This window comes from Convolutriloba macropyga, chromosome 8, assembly GCF_964194025.1.
Source record: "Convolutriloba macropyga chromosome 8, txConMacr16.3, whole genome shotgun sequence".
Classification (NCBI taxonomy): domain Eukaryota; kingdom Metazoa; phylum Xenacoelomorpha; order Acoela; family Convolutidae; genus Convolutriloba; species Convolutriloba macropyga.
The window spans coordinates 48,377,926-48,390,114 of record NC_134475.1 but is presented as its reverse complement, the minus strand read 5'-3'; the positions used below and the strand labels follow the sequence as shown (position 1 = coordinate 48,390,114).

General features: G+C 32.8%; 1 non-coding gene across 1 annotated transcript; it reads right to left on the bottom strand.

The window, feature by feature from the left end:
• Window positions 1-7,479: 7,479 nt before the first annotated feature.
• Trnam-cau (transfer RNA methionine (anticodon CAU)) lies at window positions 7,480-7,551 on the bottom strand. Its single transcript has one exon. It is a non-coding gene; the product is annotated as a tRNA-Met (tRNA).
• Window positions 7,552-12,189: the final 4,638 nt, after the last annotated feature.

The window sequence follows — 12,189 nt, the reverse complement described above, 5'->3', positions numbered from 1 at the left end:
CTTTTCTGGAAAACAACGTCACTTTTTCTGCTAAACATTACCCTTTTTGGAAACTATGTTCTCATTGGTTGGAGTTTAGTATAAATAGAGCTGAAAAATTCACCCAGCATCACTTGCTTTCTCTTCTCTAAAAACAACATCACCTCTGTCTCAACTACCTTTGACTCTAGTCTCACCACATTGAGAAATGGAATTTACAGTGCAGAACAACAGCCTTCTCTACTCAGTTTCTTTCACAGAAGAGACTGATCGGATCAACATCAGAGACCTGTCGAATGGTCTCTACGAGTCCTTTGTAACCCTACCTATCACATTGTGGCACATTATTGAGCACCAGCGACAACAGTTTGACACATATCATCAGGGGCAGGTTCCAATCACGGAGAATCAGCTTGGAACTCACGCAATGGGTCACGAAGTTGCTGTGATCAGTGGGCATCACTACCCTCACGTTAACGGAACAGATTTTCCCGACAACTACGTTGCTGGAAGCATTCAGTACACATTTCCATGGGAGGAAGGACAGATTCCCAACAACTGGTTTAATACACCAGAGACAAGTCAAGTATCCAGTCCAGAGCAGCAAAGCAGCCTTCTCTAGATAGTGAGCAATGCTGGCAGCAGTGAACAAAGCGAATTGAGTGTCGATAATAGCACCACGTGGTCATTTAACGATCTGGAAAACTTCGATCCAGCTCAGTATTATGGTTCGATTGATATGTCAATTACACCGTCAATGACAACCCCCTCCATAGAGGACGGAACAGCTCACAACCCCATTGTGCTGACTGATGAGGTTCCGGTAACCCCCATCAGTGTTCGACCTACAGAGCCTCCAGCAATCGTTGAAAGAGTCCGTCCATTTGGCAATGAGATTCAAAACTTGCCAGATCACGTTGTGAGAACTCTTTTTGAATGAACCAGATATTGTAAATTTTATACTTGAATTACTTGTGGTGTATTTATACTTTTGTTTGAATTCATTTCTTTTTAAGTTGAACTTTTTCTTTACTACAAACACTATGCAAGCTATGTTGAAAAAAAACACAGCGATTTTTTTTTGTCAAAATTTTAAGAACAATTTGATAAAAATTCTGTTTCTTAACAAAAACGATCGTTTAAAAATTGATTTTTAAGAAAAAAACTGAATTATTTTTTCATTTTTTAAAAAAAATCTTTGTTTTAAAAATTGATATTTATTGAAACAAAACAAGTTCGAAAATTGTCATTTTAAAATGTAAAGAAAATTTCTTTTATTTGCGCAAAATCATACCGTAAAATGAAGAAAAATGAAAATTTTTTGCGTTTTTAAATGACAGTTTTTGAAAATTTTTTCGACATTCAAGAAAACTTATTCAATTCAAAACTCGATATTTAACAGAAATTGTTGAAAAAATTTTCGATTTTTAAGAGAAAAGGTTGAAAAATTTTTCGATATTTAATAAAAAAATTGTTTGAATTTTTGATTTGTAAAAGTTTTTGAAAAATTGATTTTTAACAATAAGTTAATTTAAATTATAAAGGTAAATACAAATCACAAGCAAGAAATTATATACTTTATTTTCTAATTTCAAGATACAAAGAGGATTATCAATTATGCCATGTCCATCTAACAAACAATCAACAATTTTTATAAGTTCACTCTCATACTTTGAATTTCTGAGGGAATGCACCCTATCTAGAAAAGATGATCCAAGGGTTTGAGTACTCGCATTTCTTTGCTCAGCGCGTAGAAGGTGACGCTTGAACGTCTTTCTGCTCAATCGTTTTTTGGAGATACTGGGCAATTTTTCCACGTACTTATTCTCAAAGTTGTGCTCTACCGCTCCGGTTAACTGAGTAAAGACCACTCCTGACTCTTCTATAATGGAACCAAAGAACTGATGTTTATAGAGTGTGTACAAGCAATCAACTGTTTGATAAACATAAGACAAATTTTCCATTTTCTCTAGTATCTCTTTCACTGAGGATGAAATGAGAATAATGTGGTAGCGAGAAGTCTTTATTGGACAAAAGTTGTCATTATGAGTAGCAACGGAGTATTTTTTAGTGAGTAGATAAGGTTTATACTCCTTAACTGATCCAGAAATGAATATTGTCTTGTCATTAAAATCTCTGTAAAATTGAGGTAAAACCTGACACATTATTGCTGCCATTTCTATATCGGGATAACACTATAGAACCTATATATGGAAACAAAAATTACGGTAACGTAATTTCTATTTTTAGAGGTAACAAGTTCTGTTTCCATAAAAACCCATTTTCGAAATGATACAGTTCAGGAAACAGAAGGCTAAAAAAAATTGTTGTTATACTTGTTCAAAATATTTCAAGCACTATTTTTCTTTAATGCAACACAGACCAGCTAAACACCAGGATCCGTTTGAAATTCTGGTTAAAAAATTTGCGAACCTCAAGATTTCCGAATAGATTACCTTATAAGGAAATAACGTCATTTAGCATACCTTTTATGGGTATACATGACGTCATTACCATAAAAGGAAATTTTAAGTTATTGAGAGGAATTGCGTACAAATACATCATTTATTTTCTCTTTCACTCTAAGCTCAAGTTGTTGAAATGTCTCTCTCTAAACTATCACCTTTTCTTCCGAGTGCTCCTTCAATGTACACTCAATCCTCACCAAAACCAGGGACTGATTCGGTTCCTTTTTATTTGGACTGTGGTTCCAATTCAAAGATTTGGGAGATTTACTATGTCCCAGATTTCAAGAAACGGACAACTTTATACTGAACCAACCTTCCAAGTCTTTAGAAAAGACGATTCTGGGACTTTTGAAAAGTACCAGCAACTGCGAATTGGAGACTATGAGTTTAAGAAATTCTGCTTCCTCAAGGAGGATCTTCTCAATGGAGAACTGGAGATGAGAGAAAACCAACCCCAATTCAACAAAAACATAGGAATGGAACACGTGCTGGAACAGTGTCACAAAGTGAGAGAGATTAGCATTGGACAAAATCGCAGACTCTATGTTACTTTCCTCCAATACATCAAGGACAACCCAGCTTCAACTTATGTACAAATTCGACTTTTTTGTCGAAAGGAGATCAACGAGTTCAAACAATTCAAACAAGTGACTTATGTCAATTACACTCTGGATGAATTCAAGGAGTTGATACAAAATCTGAAGGACTTTTCTAATATTCAACAATGTACCTTTCAATAAATGTGTAATTTTATAATGTATTTGTCTTTTTAATTCATTCTATTTGAATCATTTTTCTTTTTTTCAAACTGAAAATGAGTTGGAATATTGGTTCCTCCAGAAATATTTTTCTGAGTCTAAGAAATAAATCTTAAGTATTCCACGTTAGACTTCACTACGAACTAAAAAAGTCTTCTTATACAGTTCTTGAAGCTCTAAATTTTCCCAAAATTGATAAACTTGACAGTGAGTCCAATTTTTCAGAACTAAAGTGGGTTATTCATAACGGATTACGACGCAATACTTTAATATATCAATCTGATAAACACGAAATTTCCATTTCACAACATCGTTGGAACGGAGTTCAATGGAGTTTTTTGACAAAAATTGAACTAAAAAAGGAGGAATACAAAAAATTATTGGAACATCTTCCTGACCTTCTTTCTTATGTAGAGACTTTCAAAAAGACCAGTATCACTTTAGATAAATAAAGAAAACAATTGATGGATATTGTCACACTTCTAAACATTTTTAATTGTTACAGTAGTATTTTTCCAATGTTTCCCAAAAACGAACAAACTGTTTCCTGGCTGCATGTAAAATTTGGGATCAAAACATTAATTTGGAGGAAATTGACCAAAACTTCCCCCCACGGAGGACTTATTGGATACGGTAATTCAATTCTGGACTTTTTCCTAGCAAGATCGAAAGTGTTTCGTTTACATGCAATTTTACGCGATTCTGCTGGAGCGGTTAAAGCAACTACAAACCAAGGACCGGGTTATTGTTACATGCTACCTCAATTTCCGAGCTCATGTCTCTTGGGTCACATTACTGGTCTGTTCTTTTGTATCTTTATAAAAATTTGTCATCCACGTAATTTCAAAATGCTAGACTGTTGATCATTTTTTAAAAAATCATCTCAGAAGAAAGAATGCCTCTCGTTTTACTAGATATTGAATGCTTAGAAGGAAAAATTATCAAAGAGTTGGGAATCTTTAAGGACGGAATTATACTTGGATACAGTTTTCTCCCACCTAAAGACTACAAGCCGACTTTTCAAGCAAAATGGAATACCAAAAAATATGCACGGTATAAATTGGAACCATGGAAAGCTTGATTATTCTGAGTTGGCTTTTATTATACATCAACATTGCTCACCAACAACAGAGTACTTTGCTAAAGGACTTGAAAGATGCAAAATTTTATCACCCTACTTGTGTAAGGATGTGGAAAATCTTGATGATCTTGGTTGTCCGAAGGCTTCCAAACTATTAGAAAACAAGGATGTTGAATGGAATTGCAGCAACTGCCCCTATCGACACAAGAAGACACTTTATTGTGCAGAAAAGGAAAAAAAATGTATAGTTGGAATGTTCCGCCACGGAATGAGTTTGTACATTTAAGCTGAAAATGAGTAAATTATATGTAGAACTGTCGCAATCGGGATCATACATTCCTTCTAGAATGTTCTGTCATGACGCCTGTTTCTAAAAAAAAGAAATGACGTCATTTCCATATATGGAAGTGATGAGTCATCGTCGAGTAGCTCAAAGTTACATATCAGCTTTTAATCATTATACTTTTTGTTTTTTCAGATTGAGTTGCTCCGCAATTTAAGTGAATTTTACTCAATTCATCTTGAAGAATAATTTGTTCCGCGTTGTTTTTTACTCTTTACTCAGTTTAACTTGAAATGATTTACTGGTTTTGTTAAATCTCACATTGAAAAGCTAAAAGTTCAAATTTTGATTGCTGAATACAACATGATTAAAAATAAAACTCTTGATTAGCAAGACTTTATCTTTTCTCGTATATTCTCAAATCTTTACGAAGAAGAGTAAAGATTCATCTTTCTTAGCATTAGACAACAAAGAACAATACGCATTAAGCTATGGGTTTGGAAAATTTTTCCAATTCCATTCCTGTTCAGCAACTTCCAAGGAAGGATAATGGATCAGTGGAAGAAAGTGATAACGAACAGAGGGAACAACTTACAAAATTTCATGAGTCTGAGAATTTCGAGCGGAACTATCTTTTGATATTGGAGACGTTGGCTTTTAAACTATATGGATCACAAGAACTGGATAAAAACACAGATGAGGTGATTAGCGCTTTCCTCTGTTGACGATCCTTGCAATCTTTCTAGACGATGAGTCGTCGCTGATTATGGTACCTTTTTTTAACATTTCAAAAACAAACTGAGTTTCTCAATGCATTAAAACAAAATATTTGCTGTTGACTTTGTGATGCATTCTAAATTTAGCAAAATATTGTTTTCAATAGTTGTACTTGATTTTTATTGATATCTAATTATTATATGTTTTTCAATAACAATTATCTTATACTACGAATTTTAGGTGTTAACTGCTTTGAGCACTGCTAGTGAGTAAGAAAATGAGTTTCATATAGCCGATTGGTTGCATTTGTAAAGTAAAATTATTGTTATTTTTTATTCCTAAATTATCTTGTTACCTGATTTTGTAAATTTTCTGCTCTAAGTTTTTTGCCACCTAATATTCAAAACAAGTGACTTTAAGAATTTTTAGTGTAAATTAATGTTAAACAATAGCTTCAGTAACACTATTGACAGCAATCAATGAGAGAAAAATTACTTCAGAAAAAATGTTAGGATTCTGCTAAAGATAATTTAAATGATTCGAAATCCTCCTTTGTAGGAATATTTTTTTCCTGATTTATTTTAACAGTATGACATAAGTACGTACATTTCATTTCATTGATTTGGTTGTTAGGCTAGCCTGAACAAAAAAAGCAAATTTTCAACAATTTTACTCGTTTTTAGCTGGAAAACAGTGTCAATTGGAAGATTGTTCTTCTTGATAGGTAAAATCGTTCTACTTAAAAAAATCTTTTGTAAAATGACATTAGGTTTTTGTTCCTGTGTTGGTAATCAATCGGTTAAAATTTGGTTATCCCCAAAATTTTTCATCTTTATAACAGATTAAACACGGTAGCAAGCAAACAAAAAATTATCAATATCATTGCTCTGTATCAATACCAGACCTTGTTATTTAGCATGAAAAAATTTAGCAATGTTCTTCTAACTTCGTGTTGACAGTCTAATCTTAAGACAAAATTTGTTGAATTTGGTAGGCAAGCTCCTATTGCTTTTTTGACTTTCCAGAGATATTTTGGAAAACAGATTATAATTTTTACAGATATTATGCGACGAACAGACAAATTTTATGTCATATGCAACGTTTATTGTATGAGTTTTGTACTTCTTCTGTTAAATTTTGCAGCTCATCTGTATCACGTAGACGAATGGTTGAACTAGGCGCGCAAAGTCCTTTGCTTTCATTGCCTGTCTTGAGAAATTCTCGTGGAGAGTCACATTTCTTCACAAAATTTGTTTCCAATCAACGCATTTTGTACTAGTTGACAAGAAATTGTGTGCACTAGTCTTTCAGCTGTCTTTTTTCTGATCGCCTTTAATTTGTAACAGTATTGGTTAAAATTGATGGGTGAAAAAAAATTTTCATTTTGCATTCGTTTTTGTAAAGAATTAGAAATTTTCAAGTTTGTTTCAATTTAGTAGAGATTAAGCTATTTGATATCAATTTTGCGTGATTTTGACCCTTTTCATTGTATATTGGTTGGAAAAATCTGCATCACATAACAAATTGTTCACTCTGACTAAATTTATATTGCGTTAGTCGACTTATAAGTTGTTGATCAGTATTCTGTGGTTTTAATATAGTATTTTGCTCATATTTTAATCTCGCTATATCTGAACTGGTTTAATTCATTTGTTTTATGAAAGTCAGTTTTTTCAAGCTATCAGAATCAAGTACTTAACTTATTCTAGAACATATGGTAAAGAGCACTCTATGACAAAAATACATTAAATTGCTCAAAATATCCTTTTTCTAAATATTTAGCAAAGATTCTAACCAGTTAATTGACTAAGCACGTTTAAAACTAGCATTTTATTGAGTGCGGTCTGTAGTTCTCATGTTTCGACGTAAATTGAGTGCAAGAAACAGAATAAAAAGAACATGCTGTCTAATAAAGTCGATATTAATTTTTTAAAAATTGTGACTATTACTCAGTTAGCTACGCAAGTTGTTCTTTTTATCGACTTTATTAACCCACTCGGGTAATTGTGCCTCAGTTTTCAGTTTCCTGATACTTTTTCAATGTCAGTCTTAGATTGAGTATGTATTTTTATGTTTTTAGTTTATTTTGTGTCTGTGATTTTTTAAATTCTAGTTTATTTGCTTTTCTATTATTTGACGTTTTTCCAAGTTTTCAGCGATAACGAGTTCACTAGTACTGTGACAATGTCAGATTAGCAAGAGGTAGTTTCGATCTACCGACCTCTGGGTTATGAGCCCAGCACGCTACCACTGCGCCATCTTGCTGTTTAATGTCGGCTATACATCATCTTAAAACATCTAGGTTAAATTGTGATTTTTTGACTTCAGTTTTCAGTAAAACTTTCGTAAAGTTTGATTCGATTTAGCAGATTTTATGCTGTTTGACATCATTTTTGCGTAATTTTGAGCTTTTTATTGTCTTTTAATGCTAAAAACTGCACCACATAGCAAACTGCTCACTCTGACGAAAGTTGTATAGTACTAGTCAACTTTTAAATTGTTGACCACTTTTATTTGTTTTTATATTGTTTTTTTCGCTAAATGGGTTATCTGTGTCTGGTTATGCCCTGTTTCAACTCATTTGATTTTTAAAACTGGTATTTTCAACCAATCAGAATTAGGTATTTGATCAAAACCTAGCTTGAAAAGCAAAAAGGAGGCAAAATTTTGCAAGAATTCTGCAAAAATTCAGCAAATTTTTTGTAAAGTTTGATTCGATTCAGCAGACTTTATGCTGTTTGACATCTTTTGTGCGTAATTTTGAGCTTTTTATTGTATTTTAATGCTAAAATTTGCACCACATAGCAAACTGCTCACTCTGACGAAAGTTGTATAGTACTAGTCAACTTTTAAATTGTTGACCACTTTTATTTGTTTTTATATTGTTTTTTCGCTAAATGGGTCATCTGTGTCTGGCTATGCCCTGTTTCAACTCATTTGATCTTTAATATTGGTATTTTCAACCAATCAGAATTAGGTATTTGATCAAAACCTAGCTTGAAAAGCAAAAAGGAGGCAAAATTTTGCAAGAATTCTGCAAAAATTCAGCAAATTTTTTGTAAAGTTTGATTCGATTCAACAGACTTTATGCTGTTTGACATCTTTTGTGCGTAATTTTGAGCTTTTTATTGTATTTTAATGCTAAAAACTGCACTCTGAAGAAAGTTGTATAGTACTAGTCAACTTTTAAATTGTTGACCACTTTTATTTGTTTTTATATTGTTTTTCCCCTAATGTGTCATCTGTGTCTGGATATGCCCTGTTTCAACTCATTTGATTTTTTAAACTGGTATTTTCAACCAATCAGAAGAGAATATTTAGAAATTATTGAAAAAAACGGAGTAAAAATGTACAAAAATCTCAACAATTTTTCAAAAAATACCCCTAATCTTAATATATGTCAGCGGATATAAATAATCTTAAAACATGTCGACCGCTATAACTAATCTTAATACATGAAGCCTATACCTAATCTTAATACATGTAGCCTATACCAAATCTTAATACATGTAGCCTATACCTAATCTTAATACATGTAACCTATACCTAATCTTAATACATGTAGCCTATACCTAATCTTAATACATGTAGCCTATACCTGATCTTAATACATGTAGCCTATACCTAATCTTAATACATGTAGCCTATACCTAATCTTAATACATGTAGCCTATACCTAATCTTAATACATGTAGCCTATACCTAATCTTAATACATGTAGCCTATACCTAATCTTAATACATGTAGCCTATCCCTAATCTTAATACATGTAGCCTATACCTAATCTTAATACATGTAGCCTATACCTAATCTTAATACTTGTAGCCTATACCTAATCTTAATACATGTAACCTATACCTAATCTTAATACATGTAGCCTATACCTAATCTTAATACATGTAGCCTATACCTAATCTTAATACATGTAGCCTATACCTAATCTTAATACAAGTAGCCTATACCTAATCTTAATACATGTAGCCTATACCTAATCTTAATACATGTAGCCTATACCTAATCTTAATACATGTAGCCTATACCTAATATTAATACATGTAGCCTATACCTAATCTTAATACATGTAGCCTATACCTAATCTTAATACATATAGCCTATACCTAATCTTAATACATGTAGCCTATACCTAATCCTAATACATGTAGCCTATACCTAATCTCAATACATGTAGCCTATACCTAATCTTAATACATGTAGCCTATACCTAATCTTAATACATGTAGCCTATACCTAATCTTAATACATGTAGACTATACCTAATCTTAATACATGTAGCTTTTACCTAATCTTAATACATGTAGCCTATACCTAATCTTAATACATGTAGCCTATACCTAATTTTAATGCATGTAGCCTATACCTAATCTTAATACATGTAGCCTATACCTAATCTTAATACATGTAGCCTATACCTAATTTTAATACATGTAGCCTATACCTAATCTTAATACATGTAGCCTATAACTGATCTTAATACATGTAGCCTATACCTAAACTTAATACATGTAGCCGATACCTAATCTTAATACACGTAGCCTATACCTAATCTTAATACATGTAGCCTATACCTAATCTTAATACATGTAGCCTATACCTAATCTTAATACATGTAGCCTTTACATAATCTTAAAACATGTACCCTATACCTAATCTTAATATATGTCAGCGGATATAAATAATCTTACAACATGTCGACCGCTATAACTAATCTTAATGCATGTCGACCGCTATAACCAATCTTAATACATGTCAACCGCTATAACTAATCTTAATACATGTCGACCGCTATAACTAATCTTAATACATGTCGACCGCCATAACTAATCTTAATACATGTCGACTGCTATAACTAATCTTAATACATGTCTACCGTTATAACTAATCTTAATACATGTCTACCGCTATAACTAATCTTAATACATGTCGTCCGCTATAACTAATCTTAATACATGGCGGCTATACCCAATCTTATTACATGGCGGCTATACCTAAACTTAATACATGGCGGCTATACCCAATCTTAATACATGGAGATTCTATTCCTAATCTTAATACATGCAACCTATACCCTATCTTAATACATTGAGACCGCTATACCTAATCTTAAAACATGCACATCCTAAAAAGGGGGTGAGGACCCCATTTCTTGGAAAAAGCCGCTATAACCAATTTTAATACATGGGGTCCTCACCCCCCCCCCCGGGGGGGGACTATCACTCACTCTATTACTACTCATTTGTGTAATATAAAGTTTTACTAAAGGAAAATTACCCTATTCATCTTTACGTATGATTTCATTACCTCTTTTGCAATTGAAACTAAGCGCAATTTAACAAATGAGGTAGGATAATGCTTTTACATTCCAAAATAGGTAACAAAAAATTGAAGTTGTTGACAACCGTTGTACAAAAAAAGTAACTGACTACGGTCAACAGCTTTTTGATTTAAGGGTTTTGGAAATAAGTTGTGTCCAAAAGTTAGATTGAGTCTGTTAGCTGATTTTACGAACTTAATCTGATCAACTAAATATCAATGCAATTCAATCTCTAAAAAATCAAAGGAACGAATTGGGAGAATTTTGGGGTCTTTCCCATTATATGGCCCCCATGAAATTATAACCCCCCATTATGGTATAATTACCTTGATTGGGGGGGCTATAGGTTATCTGACCACTAAAATGGGGGGCTGTAACGGGAAAGACCCGAATTTTGTTTAATAAAAAGGCGTAATTTTTGGGAATGTCGAGTCGAAAAACTAGCCTGCTTTTATAATTTATAGCTTTCTCGAGGATTAAGTTTTGTCTTTCACTCTGCCGATTGAATAGTTACAATATGGCAATAATTTCAAAATTTACCCGAAATTTCTTTTCTCAAATGCATGGAAAGATCCCAATGGCAAAGGATACTAGTATATGACTAATAAAACCAATATGTCAATAGAGATCATCTACTGCTTTGTATTTTTTATTTATTGAATTTTTCTAATATTTATTTTTACCATATTTTTTCAGTTTTTTTTCGGAACTTTCTTTTTAAAACTGAAAATCGATTACTGAAAATAAGAAATGGTTCGAATTTCGACTCCTCGTTATTCTCGGGAAAATTCGTATCGTATAATATAATAAAATCCAGAATAATGCGTTTTCTCCATAAATATCCAGCGCAGGTTTTGCAACTTTGCCTAAGCATTTTTAGAATTTCGAGTAAAAAAGTAGAAAAAAAAGATTTTTTGAAATCCGTAGAATAAAAACGTAGGAAAAACGTAGGAAAAACGTAGAAAAAAGATTTGATATAAATTTTTTAAACTGTTTCGTTTTTTGCAGCCTCTGGTATACAATCACCTCTGGTTTGCTTCTGGTTTGCATTAATAGCATTAGCTGTAACACATGACCAGGAAGTTAAGAGATACCGATTCGAATCCTGAAGTGCTCTATATTTTCAATTCATTTCCGACTGTTTAGAACTCCTTTCATTAATTTCAGTATATTTCCTCAAACACCCTTCTTAATGTCACATAATCCTTTGTGTTACCTATAACATGGTGGTGAGAATTCTTAACTTTGCGCAATTGAACAGAATCTGGTTTCATATTTGGTAGAACAGGTAGAAAGTATTTCGTTCATTCATATAACGGCGTAAACAAGTAACCACGAAGAATTCGCAACAGGAAGCTGTACTTCTCAACCAGTTTCATAGCGCTATGGGACCATAACACCAATAGAGGTATCTTTACGCTAACAAATTTACCTTTTCGTTCATACCAAAATTAAAGAGTTTTCATATTTACCACTGCTATATTTTATTACAAACGTCGTCAAATTGGTGCAACTTTGCAAATTATTTAGCACGCTCAATTTGCACGAATTGGTTGCATGAAACGTTTTCG